Here is a 16,459-nt window from a genome sequence, read left to right on the forward strand (position 1 = left end):
AAACAGAGTCCCAGGTGCTTGGGAATTTATGCATAGCTGTCTTCCAGGGGTTCTGGTCCTGTTGGAAGAGGCCTCAAATCCTGTCTTTTTCATCAGGTATCCCAGCTCACAGGACCAGCTTGTTCAATCTCACCGGGCCCTACCTGGCGGGGGTGGAAATGGCTTCCTAATCGGCCTTTCAGCCACTCTAGATTTTCACCAAGGGCTCAAATAAAGTTACTTTCTATTTTAGTGGGGGTGACCTGAGCCACCATGACAAGTAAATACAGATATTTGAGTGGTAGCACACAGGAGACGTTCCCGTCTTACTTTTCAGTCCAGTATCACATTCCCGGTTGGCACAAATCTTTCTTCCATGCAGTGATTCCAGAGTCCAGGCTGTTTGAGGTTCTGTCATCATTGACACAGTAAGATCTCTATCAGGAACCTTCAAGCTGAAAACTTTCAAAGATGCAAAAGTGCATGCCAGAGCCTGGATGCCAGCTGTTATACAGTACTACTGTACTTTTCAAGGTACTGTACTATAAGATTAAAATTTTTTTATATTTTGTTTTTTATGTCTGTATTATTTGTGTGGAAAGTATTATATACCCTCCAAATCCTGAAAGATGATGCTGTGAAAGTGCTGCACTCAATATGCCAGCAAATTTGGAAAACTCAGCAGTGGCCACAGGACTGGAAAAGGTCAGTTTTCATTCCAATCCCAAAGAAAGGCAATGCCAAAGAATGCTCAAACTACTGCAAAATTGCACTCATCTCACAAGCTAGTAAAGTTATACTCAAAATTCTCCAAGCCAGGCTTCAGCGATATGTGAACTGTGAACTTCCTGATGTTCAAGCTGGTTTTAGAAAAGGCAGAGGAACCAGAGATCAAATTGCCAACATCTGCTGAATCATAGAAAAAGCAAGCGAGTTCCAGAAAAACATCTATTTCTGCTTTATTGACTATGCCAAAGCCTTTGACTGTGTGGATCACAAGAAACTGTGGAAAATTCTGAAAGAGATGGGAATACCAGACCACCTGATCTGCCTCTTGAGAAATTTGTATGCAGGTCAGGAAGCAACAGTTAGAACTGGACATGGAACAACAGACTGGTTCCAAATAGGAAAAGGAGTTCGTCAAGGCTGTATATGGTCACCTTGTTTATTTAACTTATATGCAGAATACATCATGAGAAATGCTGGATTGGAAGAAGCACAAGCTGGAATCAAGATTGCCGGGAGACATATCAATAACCTCAGATATGCAGATGACACCACCCTTATGGCAGAAAGTGAAGAGGAACTCAAAAGCCTCTTGATGAAAGTGAAAGAGGAGAGTGAAAAAGTTGGCTTAAAGCTCAACATTCAGAAAACTAAGATCATGACATCTGGTCCCATCACTTCATGGCAAATAGATGGGGAAACAGTGAAAACAGTGTCAGACTTTATTTTTTTGGGCTCCAAAATCACTGCAGATGGTGACTGCAGCCATGAAATTAAAAGACACTTTACTCCTTGGAAGGAAATTTATGACCAACCTAGATAGCAGATTCAAAAGCAGAGACATTACTTTGCCAACAAAGGTTCATCTAGTCAAGGCTATGGTTTTTCCAGTGGTCATGTATGGATGTGAGAGTTGGACTGTGAAGAAGGCTGAGCACTGAAGAATTGATGCTTTTGAACTGTGGTGTTGGAGAAGACTCTTGAGAGTCCCTTGGACTGCAAGGAGATGCAACCAATCCATTCTTAAGGAGATCAGCCCTGGGATTTCTTTGGAAGGAATGATGCTAAAGCTGAAACTCCAGTACTTAGGCCACCTCATGTGAAGAGTTGACTAATTGGAAAAGACTGTGATGCTGGGAGGGATTGGGGGCAGGAGGAGAAGGGGACGACAGAGGATGAGATGGCTGGATGGCATCATTGACTCGATGGACGTGAGTCTCAGTGAATTCCGGGAGTTGGTGATGGAAAGGGAGGCCTGGCGTGCTACGATTCATGGGGTAGCAAAGAGTCGGACACGACTGAGCAATTGATCTGATCTGATCTGATTGTCACTGAAAGGTGTGTGGGGCCCAGCTGCTTGCTGCTCAAAACCAAGTAAACAAACCAGGTTAGTGGAAAGGAAAGTTTGCATTGTTTCAGATGCCAATAAGGGGGGGTCAGCAATACATGAACCGTGAACTTCCAGATGTTCAAGCTGGTTTTAGAAAAGGCAGAGGAACCAGAGATCAAATTGCCAACACCTGCTGGATCATCAAAAAAGCAAGAGAGTTCCAGAAAAACATCTATTTCTGCTTTATTGACTATACCAAAGCCTTTGACTGTGTGGATCACAATAAACTGTGGAAAATTCTGAAAAGAGATGGGAATACCAGACCACCTGACCTGCCTCTTGAGAAACCTATATGCAGGTCAGGAAGCAACAGTTAGAACCGGACATGGAACAACAGACTGGTTCCAAATAGGTAAAGGAGTACATCAAGGCTGTATATTGTCATCCTGCTTATTTAACTTATATGCAGAGTACATCATGAGAAATGCTGGGCTGGATTAAGCACAAGCTGGAATCAAGATTGCCGGGAGAAATATCAATAACCTCAGATATGCAGATGACACCACCCTTATGGCAGAAAGTGAAGAGGAACTCAAAAGCCTCTTGATGAAAGTGAAAGTGGAGAGTGAAAAAGTTGGCTTAAAGCTCAACATTCAGAAAACTAAGATCATGGCATCCAGTCCCATCACTTCATGGCAAATAGATGGGGAAACAGTGAAAACAGTGTCAGACTTTATTTTTTGGGGCTACAAAATCACTTCAGATGGTGATTGCAGCAATGAAATTAAAAGACGCTTACTCCTTGGAAGGAAATTTATGACCAACCTAGATAGTATATTGAAAAGCAGAGACATTACTTTGCCAACAAAGGTCCGTCTAGTCAAGGCTATGGTTTTTCCAGTGGTCATGTATGGATGTGAGAATTGGACTATAAAGAAAGCTGAGCACAGAAAATTTGATACTTTTGAACTGTGGTGTTGGAGAAGACTCTTGAGAGTCCCTTGGACTGCAAGGAGATCCAACCAGTCCATCCTAAAGGAGATCAGTCCTGGCTGTTCATTAGTAGGACTGATGTTGAAGCTGAAACTCCAATACTTTGGCCACCTGATGCAAAGAGCTGACTCATTTGAAAAGACCCCAATTCTGGGAAAGATTGAGGGCAGGAGGCGAAGGAAACAGCAGAGGATGAGACAGTTGGATGCCATCATCGACTCAGTGGACATGGGTTTGGGTGAACTGCGGGAGTTGGTGATGGACAGGGAGGTCTGGCAGGCTGCAGCTCATGGGGTCGCAAAGAGTTGGACACGACTGAGCAACTGAATGGAACTGAAAGGGGGTCGGGGAGGGTGGCAGACATCTGTCCAAAGGCCAACTCCTTCTGCTGCCCACCCTCCAAGCAGGGGGTGAGAGCTTTTATAGACTGAGTGGGAGAGGTGGGCTACATGCAGAAACAGCAGTCATCTTCAAATTGGTCATTAGTGCTCTGACCAGCATCATCTTGGTTGTTTTAGGTACAGTTAATTTTCATTTCCAGGGTCCATTTGTTCCCATTTGTTGGAGGACAATTCTCTGCATTGTGGCAGCTCATATCCTGGGTATAATCCGGTCACCATGTAGCTAACTTCTCCACCTGGGGTTTCAGTATCTATAAGACAGCTCACAGGATGTGGCTCAGAATATTAAGTATAGCCCTTGAGAAAGAACTAAAGGTCCTTAACTATATTATTTAGTCTCCTCTGACTCTTTTCCTTGGTTTCCCCATTTCTCACTTCTCTGATTAAACTTATTCTTTGACTAAAGTTTTCCACAAGCAAAAGGCAGGCAGAAGGCATGGGGCAGGGGCGGGCAAGGACTATAGGGTCTGCTGTGTTTCACTATTATAGTGTGGTACTCTATAGCTGATTGTGTTACTTGGGTACTTAGGCTAACTTTGTTGGACTTTCAAACAAACTGGACTTAGGAAATCACTCTCGGAATGGAACTTGTTTGTGTGTGGGACTTACTTTAAGTGTCTTCTAAGGTGACCCTCTAGGTTATTTCTATTCTCATCAGCTTGAAGGGAAAACAGCAGACATAAGCATACATGGGCTTTTTTGCAAAGTCAAGAAGTAGCAGTCTTACTCCATTTAGTCACAAGGTGGCTTAGGCTGGGGCCCCCAGAAGCAGGCGCTCAGCAAGGATTCATGTGCAGGTGACCTCCTTAGGAGGGCTGCCCTGGTGGCCCAGATGGTAAAGAATCTGCCTGCAATGCAGGAGACCCAGGTTCGATCACTGGGTCAGGAAGATAGCTTAGAGAAGGGAATAGCAACCCACTCCATTACTCTTGCCTGGAGAATCTCATGGACAGAGGAGCCTGGCGGGCTATAGTCCATGGGGTGACAAAGAGTCGGACACAAATGAGCGTGTCCCAAGTGTTTCCCAGGAGAAACCAACAAAGAAGTAGGCAGGACTGGGAAGGGAAGGGAAAGAGGGTGAGTGTGGACATAATTTCAGACAACTCCCCCCCAAATTGGCATGATCCTGTGGGGAGCTCTGGAGTGTGAATTACCCCTGAGAGTAGGTCCCACTTCAAGGCAAGGGCTCCAGGCTTTCACACATTGGCTAAGGGCTCTTCTAGGGGCAGGGGAGCTCCCAGCATTTCTGACGCTCTGCCAGTACAGGGCTCCATTAGCTAAGGACCATCCTCAAAAGAAAGTTGCAGGGGAAAATCCTTGGAATTAGAGTACTCAGAAACAGGAGGGTAGACATGCAGGAAAAGTGAATGGAATCCAAGAAGATGGGGCAAAGCATGCACTGTGTCTGCTACACTTAACTGCTACAGTAAGAAATGCAATCCAGTTGTATCCTCAGGAAGAAGAGAAAAACATGGGTCTGGGTGAATTACGGCAGTGTCTTCCTCACATTTGTTTTTACATGATACTCAGCCAAACTCCCTTTTGTCTCTAAATGCACTAAACACAGCATAAGTAACTATCCCATCTTATCCCAGCATAAGTGACTGTGTATGTGGGGTAGGGAGGATGGAAGACCCCATGTGTTCTGGGTAAAATGTAAATTGTACAACTTAGCTCCTGTTTATAGTGACAAACTTCTAAAAGGAGCTGTGCCCCTGTGTGTCTGCTCATTCATGTCTGACTCTTTGTGACCCCATGGACTGTAGTCCACCAGGCTCCTCTGTCCATGGAATTCTTCAGGCAAGAATACTGGAGTGGGTACCATTCCCTTCTCCAGGGGATCTTCCCAACCCAGGGATCAAACCCAGATCTCCTGCATTGCACGTAGATTCTTTACTGTCTGAGCCACTAGGGAAGCCCCTGGGAAGCTCTAAAAGGAATACTACTATTATTTAATGCCTTTCTTTTTGTCTTCCATGGCAGTCTACCTACTTGCTAACATGGTGAGTGTGGGGAGAGCTTTCTGGGCCTGGGGAAGCCTCTGGCTCCCACAGCCAAGGACATAAAGCCAGAGGTCCTGAGTCTGGTTCCTGCTGACCTCCTTCACCTCATCTTCTACCACCTGCCCCTCATTTTCAACATTCCAGCTGTTCTGGAGCATATCTGACCACTCCTGTTTCAAGGGCCTCCTCTCTTCTACTTGAAAAGCTGACTCCTTTCCTTTTTGTCCTGGTGATCTCTTCATTTTTCAAAGCCCAGCTCACAGTGCCTTCCTCTGAATACACTCTCCTGACCTGCATGGATAACTATTCCTTATGAACATCTTGTAAATAGGGATAGTAATAATGGCAGATGCTTAAGGATCATGTTCTCTGTACTTTATATATATTGTCTTAGTGTCCACACTCACTTGAAAAAGGAAGGGTTCTTATCATTATTTCCCAGGCTGGAGGAGGGAGGGCTTGGGGGGAGATTGGGGTCGGGATGGGGAGGGGATTGGGTAGTTCAATTCTATGGCAATACTCTGCTCCAGAGTTGTAGGTGGAATAATTCAGAATATGATCACACAGAATGTGATCATACTTATTTGTTTAAAGTATCATCAAAATGAGAACACATAAATACATGTATATAGGTGTTTGCTTATATACACAAACATACATATAATATACATACACATACATGCACGTGTGTGTGCATAATTGCTACAGTCGAGTCTGATTCTTTGTGACCCTATGGACCACAGTCCACCAGGCTCCTCTGTCCATGGGATTCTCCAGGCAAGAATACTGGGGTAGGTCACCCTGCCCTCCTCCAGGGGATCTTCCTGGCCCAGGGATCAAACTCACGTCTCTTACACACATACATTATCCCCCTCCTACCCCATCACTCTATCCCCAAGGGGGTCCAGTTTGAGAGGCACTTCCCTGACACAGTGCCTTTCTCTCTCTTCTATCAAGCTCATCATCCTTCTGTATCTCTGATTTTTCTCATTTTGCCCCTCTCTCTCCCTCCATTTCTTCTCTTCCTCCTCCTTCTCTCCCCTTCTTTTATGACCAGAAAGACTGCTTGGTCTTTTGGTCTGCACTGTGTGTTCAAACTCCCCACAAGCCGGGCTGTGTCATTGGCCCCTCGTTTCTGCAGAGAAAAAGCTTGTTTAAATCTCCAGCCAGATTCTGTCCCCACTTCCAAGGGCCAGGGTGATGGATGGAGGCAATTATGGCCAGCACGCTTCCATTAGGGCCCTGCCAGCCCCAGGTACAGGCAACCTCTGCGGGGCTGGTTAATTATGACACAGGACAGCCATGGGGAGAGGCCCATGTGGCAGGCTGGGCTGCAGAACCTCTGAGGCCAAGCGCATTGCAGTTGGTCTTTACTCTGGGCCTGCTCTGGGGGACTCCGTGCCTATGCTGGGGCACCCACGAGTTGCAAGCACCTCTTGTAGGGCTGGGAGTTTGAGCTCTAGAGCCAGGTGGCCTGGCTTCAACGCCTGGGCCTGTCATTTGCTAGTTGGGTGACCGTGGGCAAGGATTTACTCTTGTGCTTCAGTTGCCTTCCTGTAAAAAGCGGGACTGACCTCATAGACTTGTGAGGATCAAAGAATGAGACACAGCTAAACTCAAGCACTGCAAGCCCTTATCATGCTGTCAGCCGATCACTTGGTTCTGCTCTCACAATAAACTGGAAGGTAGAAATTTCATCTGTTTTGCAGCAAAAAACCCAGAGGCTCAGTCATGTGAAATGACTCAGGTTAGCGGGGGAAGGTCAGGGAGTGTGGAGCCAAGACTAGAATTGGAGGATTTAAATTCTAAGCTCAATGCACCTTCCCTTATCCTCTGCTGGACACCTTTCTGACCACCTCATCCTTTTCCTCCTGATGCTAAAATTGCTACACTCTACTTTGCTTCTGAACTTTTGTTCTGGTCTGCTCAATACAGAGTGTGAAATTACACAGCCCTTGGGAGTGGATTGCTGCTGCTGCTGCTGCTGCTAAGTCGCTTCAGTCATGTCCGACTCTGTGCGACCCCAGAGACAGCAGCCCACCAGGCTTCCCCATCCCTGGGATTCTCCAGGCAAGAACACTGGAGTGGGTTGCCATTTCCTTCTCCAATGCATGAAAGTGAAAAGTGAAAGTGAAGTCGCTCAGTCGTGTCGGACCCTCAGCGACCCCATGGACTGCAGCCTACCAGGTTCCTCCGTCCATGGGATTTTCCAGACAAGAGTACTGGAGTGGGGTGCCATTGCCTTCTCCATGGGAGTGGATTAGGCGTGTCTAAATTCACAGTCCAGGTGAGGATGGTGTCATGGGGGAGGCTGACCAGGCACCTGGAACCCTTCACGTCTCATCCCAGTTCTGCCCCTAACATGTTACGTAAACTCAATAAACTCTTTGTCTCTGGACTGCAGTTTCCCTAAGTGGAAAATCACTTCAACAATTCCCCTTTGAGATATCTGTTGATCCTGCAGAAATCCTGAAGCTCTCGTGCAGAGATCTAAGTACTAGGAGTGTTTATTGCAACCAGGCTTGTAATAATGAAAAATTGGCAATGATCTAATTATCTATCAAACTATCATAGTGAATAAAGATAACGAAGGGAAACTTTATGTGCTGACATGGAAATATGAGAAAACAAGGAGAGATACCTTGTTGAATATCAAAGACAGTGACAGAACTGTATATATAGCTCAATCTACTTGCCCAAAATTATCCCTAAATCTACTTAGGTATTGGGACATATAGGCAAATGTATAAAAATGATCTAGAAGGCTAGGATGCCAAGTTCTGATGAAGAGTTACTTCTGGGGAGAAGGAAGGAATGGGAGTGGTGGATCATGGGGGACTTTCACTTTTCACTTTCTCTATTTCGCCATAGCTTTATTTGATATTGCATTAGTACGTTACTTGTTCCGTTGTTTTTCTTTTGGGGGGAGATGGTAACAAAAAGCAAGACTGTGATCTAAATATTCTTTCAGTGTATATATATATATAGGCTGTGCTGGGTCATCACTGCCGCCTTTGGGCTTTCTCTGGTTGCAGTGAGTGAGGCTATTCTTTGTTGCGGTGCTCGGGCTTCTCACTGTGGTGGCTTCTCTTATTGAGGTGCTCGGGCTCTCAAGTGCTAGCTCAGTAGTTGTGGCTCATCAGGATTAGTTGCCTGTGGCATGCAGGATCTTCCTGGACCAGCAATTGAACCCGTGTCTCCTGCATTGGCAGGTAGATTCTTGGTGAAGAAGTCCCAAGATTCTCTTAGCTTTGATCACATCCTAGATGGTGGTGTCCCCTGGGGTCTGTCTATGGTGGGAGCTGAGTACACACACATCTTAGGTTCTTCCTCCTCACCTAGGTGGGGTAGGGCCTCAGAACAGTAAGGGAAATTCCGGGTCTTTACCACTTCTGACCCTCTCATATGGGGGACCCAAGCTGGCCTTGACGGACTGCCTGAAGGCTTAGGGGAGGAGTCGGAGGGACTTGGGAGGTCAAGGGGACTTTCTCAAGCTTTGTCACACCTTGGCTGTTTAGGTCTGGTGGATCAGAACTGGTTCTGGTGTCAGACCAGATTTATTCACCTTCGCTGGTCTCCAGCATGTCCTTCTGCTTACATTTCACAGACAGCTGCAAGAGCCTGAGCTCCTGGAGGAAAAAAATAAATGCCTAAAGACTCAGAAGAGGGCTGTGTAGTCAGCCAGTATGGCCAGTTTTCTCAGCTCATGGGGAAAACCTGATGGATTTGAGAAAAATCCATTGATTTCAGCTATGTCTCTTCAGTCTCTTCTTGACCTAAGAAATGATTTTGTTGGAGATGTTTTCAACGTCATAGAGATTAAAAGGGCCTCAGGGGGATCAGTTTGTTGCTTTGGTCTCCCAGGAAGTGTCTTGAAAATGCACTGAAATAATTTTCTACCAATGCCCTCAAATTAATAGACAGGGAAACCCTGGCCCCATATTTTATTTCATCCATTTCTCAGGGTGTGTTTACATTTGTTCTGAGAATAATTTTCTTCCCTGTAGGATGCACTGCTGGATAAAGGTCCTTTAAAGGAGAAACAGGTGGGTGCATTGGGAGAGGCACGGCCAAGTGCAATGTCATGCTTGAAATTGCTTCATAGTAGGTTGAAACTTTGTCTCCAAGCCTGGCGTTTTCTGTCTCTTTCTTTCCCACCACCTTCCCTCTCTTCTTTAACTCTCCCAATTTTTTCTCTTGCGTTTGTCCCTCTCCTTTCTTCTTCTTTTTTTAAAAATGTATTTATTTGTTTAACTATGCTGGGTCTTAGTAACAGCGCACGGGATCTTTAGTTGAGGCATTTGAACTGTTAGTTGTCACATGTAGGATCTAGTTCCCTGACCAGGCATCAAACCTGGACTCCCCTGCATTATGAACTCAGAGTCTTAATCACTGGACTGCCAGGGAAGTCCCAAAAATGAAAGACATTTGCATCCTTGTTATATGTTTAGTATTTTGTGTTTTGTGTCCTGAATTTAAAGGCAAAGGAAATGGAGATATTTCATTCTCTTGGAGCAACAAAGGAAGTTACTATCCCAATAATAACAGCCCTAAACCAAGATGCTTTCTATATGGGATTTCTGACTTTTACTTTCCCCCGAAGGGCTGAGGGAATCAGGAACCCTTGCAAAAGCTCTGGGAATGTTAAAGTTTTAGTTCTGACTCTGATTATGGATTTTGATTAATTTTCAGATGATCTATTAACTGCATTGTAGAATTACAGTTAAGAGGAAATGCATTGGCAGATCTGGCTCTTCCATCTTTAGCAAGCCAATAACTGGTTCTCTTTTCCTTTCAGAATGTTCTCGAGGGCATCAAAAAGATAGACCTGGGAAATCTGGGCTTAAATCCTTGATCTGCTGTTTATTAGTTGTGTGACTCAGGGTAAGACAACCTCCCCGAGCCTCAATTTCCTCACACGTAGAAGGAAATCAACAAAACTATGTTGTAGGCTTGTGAGGATCAAGTTTAAAGCATATGACTCATCCTAGGGGCTTAATAAATATGAATTAACTGTCTTTCTTTCTAGACCCTTCTTTGCTTCTCCCATTCCATCTGGGGCATGTGGAAGTACAGTCTGGGGACTGTGGGATCCTGGGTAGGGATCAAGACAAATAAGATGCAATTCTGGAAAACTCAGTTTAAGTATCACCTTCTTCAGGAAGCCCTCTTTGACTTTTTATACCCCAGGCTGGGTTGGGTGGGCTGTCTTTGACCCGACAGCACTTCGTCCTTAACCTGACTCACTTTTCTGTTCCTGCCACAAGACTGTGGCTTTCCCTTGTCGTGGGTGCTGTCTTATTCATTCCTGTATCCCCAGGGCAGAGCAGAGCTCACAGGAAATGGGGGGTAAGCCTTTATTAAACCTGGCTCTGTGTTGAACACATTGCATCTTTATACGCCCTATCTCATTTTAGTTTCATATCTGATGAGATGATCACTATTATTATTCTCGTTTTACAGACAAGAAACTGAGTCTCTCATAGGGATTAAGTAATTTCCTTAATATCGCACATGTGCCAATTGGCAGAGACAGTGTTTGAACCCAGGCAATGACTCCAGATCTCATGTGTATCACCACTGTCTCATACAGCAGAGGAAATGGAAGAATTAATAAATAAAAGAATAAACGAATGAGTCACCTGGCTTTGTAGGGCCGCTCAGGGCTTAGGGATATAATTAACTTCAGTTGGAACTTGGTCATAGGGAAATTATAGCAGCTTGAGAAACCAAAGCCTTGAGACTTCTCTCTTCTCTAATAAGAGATTTGAATAGCCTGATATCTCTTACCTGACTTGATATATACAAAGAAATAAATAATGCAGTAGTCTCTTTCCCTTGCAGTTGAGACTTAGCAGTCATAATTCTGTTCCATAGCCAGCAAATTCAAGGAGGAGGGTGAAATGTCTTCTGAAACAGTCCAAAATACATTTCCCAGGGTAATTACCAACCAGAAAAAATTCCATAAATTGGAGTTAATTGGCACCAGGCAAATGAAACAGGGAGGAAAATATTCTTCTCATTAATGTCATTGAGGGTTGTCTCAGAAGCAGAAGCTGGGAATATCTGGAGAAGCAGCAACCACCAGAAAAACTTCACGTTAAGGGGAGGGGAAGAAATGGCCTTTCTCTATGGGCCTTCTCATATGTGTGACTATACTGGAAGCTCATATATTGTCTACAGGTTAGTATTATTAGTTATTGTATCTGTTAGCTATTGCTGTGTTACAAACCACCCCACAACTCAGTGTCTTGAAACAATAGTTTATTATCATTGACATGTCTGTGGATTGGCTGGAGCTTGACTTACTCAAGCAGAGCTTGGCTGGAACAGTTTTGCTTCTCACTGCAAGTCTGGGGGTTGGTTGTTGTGGCTCTGGTCCACACATCTCTCTGCTAATCCTCTTGTCAATCAGCTAGCCAGAAGCCATTCATCTCATGTGAATGGCACTTCCATTCATATATCATTGACCAAAAAGTCACGTGACCAATACAAAAGCAAAGGCAGGGATGTTTTCTCGACCCGTGACAAGGCCATAGCCAGTTGTGGATGCAGGAAGAAGTGTTGAATTGGGGACGGTATTCAATAATATGAGTACTACTACCTTCAGTGTGTAGATGAGGAATATGATTTCAGAGAGGTTGAGCTAATTACGCCAATCACACAGAAAGTAAGGCATGGAGATGAGATTCAAGTCCAGTTTTACTGGGCACCAAAAAGTCATACTTTCCATCTTGATTCTGATTCCTAATGAGAACTCTATGAATTCTAACTTCAGGAGGCCATTGAAATCTTTTCAGACATCTATTCATGTGGTCCTCAGATGAGGATAAGTTGACAGCAAAATTTAAGATTCATTTGCCTATATTTATTGGCCGTACTGGGTTTCGTTGCTGCACAAAGACGTCCTCTGGTTGTGGTGAGCAGGGGCTACTCTCTCACTGTGGTGGCTTCTCTTGTTGCAGAGCGTGGGCTCTAGGGTGTGTGGGCTTCAGTAGGTGCAGTGCATGGGCTCAGTATTTGTGGTGGAATGTGGGATCTTCCCAGACCAAGGATCAAACCATGTCCCCTGCATTGGCAGGTAGATTCTTAACTACTAGACTAGCAGGGAAGCCCTCATTTGTCTAGATTTCCCACTTTCCTCCTTCACTCAAACTGTGGCCTTCCCTGGGTTCACTACATGCAAAACCAAAATCACCTCATCTACTACCCTTGCTCTCACCACTGACTTTTCTCTGACAGATCCCATCAAGCCAGGCTCCCCCTGGATCAGATCCTACACCAGGTTGTGATGCCTCCCTGGGGCCCCGTCTGGGCTCTGCTGCGGGTCCTGGAGCTGTCCAGGGTCCTGAAACAACCCACCCAGAGACTGGCTTAGTGAATCCAGATGGAGTCAATTAAGGACGCATTCTCGACAAGCCTCATTTGGTTCAGGAAGCTTCTGTTCTGGCTTTCTGCCTCAAGTGCACTTGAGGCAGAAATAGGGGGGGGAACAGCCAGTCACTGTCAGCGAACTCTGAAGGCTTACAGCATTTTGCTATTTGCCATGTTGAAAGTAAGGGATTGGTGTGGCAGTGTACAAAACCCTACAAGGGAATTCAGTAAGAGTCTTGGGGGGTGGCCTTGCAGTTCACAAGCCTCTTTCACACACACCGTCTGCCCATCCTTGGTGTTGAGGCCAAATTATTGTGCTCATTGTACAGGTGATGAAACTGAGACGTGGAAAACATTTCCTGTTCTGGGGTTGTAGAATTGCACTAAAGGAAGATATATGACTCTGAACTTCTGAATTATTCATCTTTATACTTACATTTGTCATCTCAACAAACATATTTTGATAACTGATTTAAAGTTCTTTGGGGGCACATAATGAAATAATGCCATTTGCAGCAACATGGATGGTCCTAGAGATGGTCATACTGCGTGAAGTGAGTCAGACAAGAAGGAGAAATATGGTGTATCCCTTATACGCAGAATCTAAAAAGACACTGTACAAATGAACTTACTTGCAATATAGAAACAGACTCACAGATTTACAGAAGGAACTTATGGTTGCCAAGGGAAGGATGCGGGGGATGAGATAGGTAGTTTGGGATAGACATGTACGCACTGCTATATTTAAAATGGATAACCAGCAAGGACCTATTGTATAGCACAGGGAACTCTGCTCAATGTTCTGTGGTAGCCTGGATGAGAGGGGAGTTTGGGGAAGAATGGATACATGTGTGGCTGAGCCCCTTTGCTGTCCACCTGAAACTCTCTCAGCATGGTTAATTGGCTACGCAGTGCAATGCAGTGCAGTTTTGTGCTCTGCCGTGTTCAACTCTTTGTGACTGCATGGACTGTAGCCCGCCAGGTCCCACTGTCCCCGGAACTCACCAGGCAAGAATACTGGAGTGGGTTGCCATTTCCTACTCCAGGGGATCCTCCTGACCCAGGAATTGAACCCATGTCTCCTGCGTTGGCAAGTAGATTCTTTACCACCAGTGCTACCTGGGAAGCCCCCATTAATTGGCTATACTCCAATATAAAACAAAAAGTTAAAAAAATAAAGTTCTTTGGGGGCACAGAGAGAAAAAAAAAGGTAATATATTTAAGAACATTGCAATCATGCATGTGAGTGTTTGGTGAGGGCAAGTTAGATGAGTTCACAAATAGGGATAGTGGAATACAGAAAGTATCTGCACTTATTCATTGGCTCATTTATTCATTGATCCAATAAGTATATATCAAGTGCCTATTATTAATACTATGTGCTCAGTACTCTAGTGGGCACTAGTGATGTAAGAGTAAATAAGACAGATTTCAGGGCTTTCTAGGTGGGACTAGTGATAAAGGACGCACCTGTCAATGCTAGGAGACGTAAAAGATGGGGATTCGATCCCTGGGTCAAGAAGATCTCTCAGAGGAGGAAATGGCAACCCACTCCATTATTCTTACCTGGAAAATCCCGTGGACAGAGGAGCCTGGCAGGCTACGGTCCACAGGGTTGCAAACTAAGCACACAGGCACGCAAGGCAGATTTCATCCCTGCCTAGTCTAGAAAGGTAGATAGTTAAGAGAGAAGTAAATAAGCAATGAAGCCCATCGTTACAAATTTTGATGAATGCTAGAAAATCCGTGAATAAATAAAATACTGAGATGGAATACTGGAGGACTGTGCTTAGGCAAGGTGATTAGAGAAGACTTCTGTGGAGAAGTTGCATTTAAGTTGGAAATCTGGGCTAAGGGATGGGTAAGGCGTTCCAAGGAGAGAAAATAGCATGTGCAAAGGGCCTGTGGTCAGAAGGAACTTGGCATGTTGGAGGAACCTCAGAGGCACTCGTGTGGCTGAAAGAAGTGAGTGAGGGGGCAGTGGTTAAAGGTAAGATCATAAAGGGCCATGTAAGGAGTGTATGTTCCCTCTTTATTTACTTACTTATTTATGGCTGCGCTGGGTCTTCACTGCTGCACGTGGGTTTTCTCTAGTGGTGCAGAGCGGGGTTATTCTTCATTGCAGTGAATGGGCCTCTCACTGTGGTAGCTTCTCTTGTCATGGAGCACAGGCTCTAGGTGCATGAGCTTCAGGAGCTGCAGAACTCAGGCTCAGTAGTTGTGGCCAACAGCTTGGTTGCTCTGCAGTATCTAGTTCCCTAACCGAGGATCAAACCTGCGTCCCCCGCATTGGCAGGTGGATTCTTAACCACTGGACCACCAGGGAAGTCCCTGTGTTTCTTCTTTGTATTATGGTTTGCTTGATGGCAGGTCTGGCATAAAGCAGGGGATAGTAACTGGAAGTTCTAGGGTGGCTGCCCTCGAAACAGACCCTGAGATAAGAAAGTAATTGCTGGCACTTTCTTTGGGCAGGGATCTTGGAAGGCATCAATATATATGTAGGGGGATAGGGGGAAGAAAGGAGCTAATAAAGGGAAGACATGTTGCAGATTACTGCTTCAGGCAACTGGGGCTCAAACCTTCAGAAAACCTCTGGGAGGGAATGTCCAGTCCCTCCTTATGCAGAGAGGTGAGGAGCAGAGGTGTTCTTCTGCCGTTGCCATCAGTCAGTAGTTGAAAGCTGCTCCTGAGAATGGGAGACATGAACGCTCCGTTGTGGCCTACTCAGAAGACTAAGCAGGTGGTATCACGTGTGTTTTCAGTTAGAAGTCTCCCGGCTTGTGTGCTTGCGAATAGACCATGTGGAGGGACTGCTCACGGGGCATTTAGGTATCACTATGGTGGGCATCTGATACCCCATCTCTAAGCCACATATGCCTGCTGGGGATGAGGGGAGCAAGGACAAAGGAAGGGGGGGATGCCAAAGATACTGGCAGAAAAAAGGAAAACCTCAGGGATTGGGGGCCACCCTCCCCAGTGACACTGCTGGGAGCAGCTGGCCCAGGGACTGGTTTGAGGCAGGAGGAGCAGACCATATCCCTGAAGGTCACAGTCTCACCTGGCTTCTCTGCTCTCTTGCCCCAGATGCCTCTTCTCTGCCAGGCTAAGCAGAAAGCCCCCAGACCTGTTTCCTTTTAGCAACAAGGCTCACTTCTTAGACTCAGCCTCTAATACACCATGAGGCTGAAGACATCATGTTCCACGTGTCTCCTATCTCCCTTCATCTTCCACTCCCCTCCCCCAGGTATAAACTTTGCCTTTTAGCACTGGCAAGAGCTTATATTCTGAGGAAACAAGCATGATTTAGGGACCAGTCCCGGGAGGTTGGAAATGGCTTCAGGGGCACATTCAAAATAAGAATTTGTGTTCTGCACACAGAGTCCTAAGTGATTAACGAGGAAAATCATATACATCTCCCTCAGCTATGTAGGTGATAAAAACCAACATTACTGAACTGTTTTGTAGCTTGTGAAAGACCAGCTAATAAATGATCTCATTTGCTCCCCACAACAACTCAGGGACGCAAATAATACTGTTAGTCCCACTTAACAGATGAGGGAGCTGAGGTTCAGAATGCGTTAAGAGCTTTACCTCAAACCCCACTGGCAATGAGCAGCACAAATGCTGAGTGCTTTCTTTCAGTAGCACACTGA

The sequence above is a fragment of the Bos taurus genome, chromosome 13, assembly GCF_002263795.3.
Source record: "Bos taurus isolate L1 Dominette 01449 registration number 42190680 breed Hereford chromosome 13, ARS-UCD2.0, whole genome shotgun sequence".
NCBI classification, from domain to species: domain Eukaryota; kingdom Metazoa; phylum Chordata; class Mammalia; order Artiodactyla; family Bovidae; genus Bos; species Bos taurus.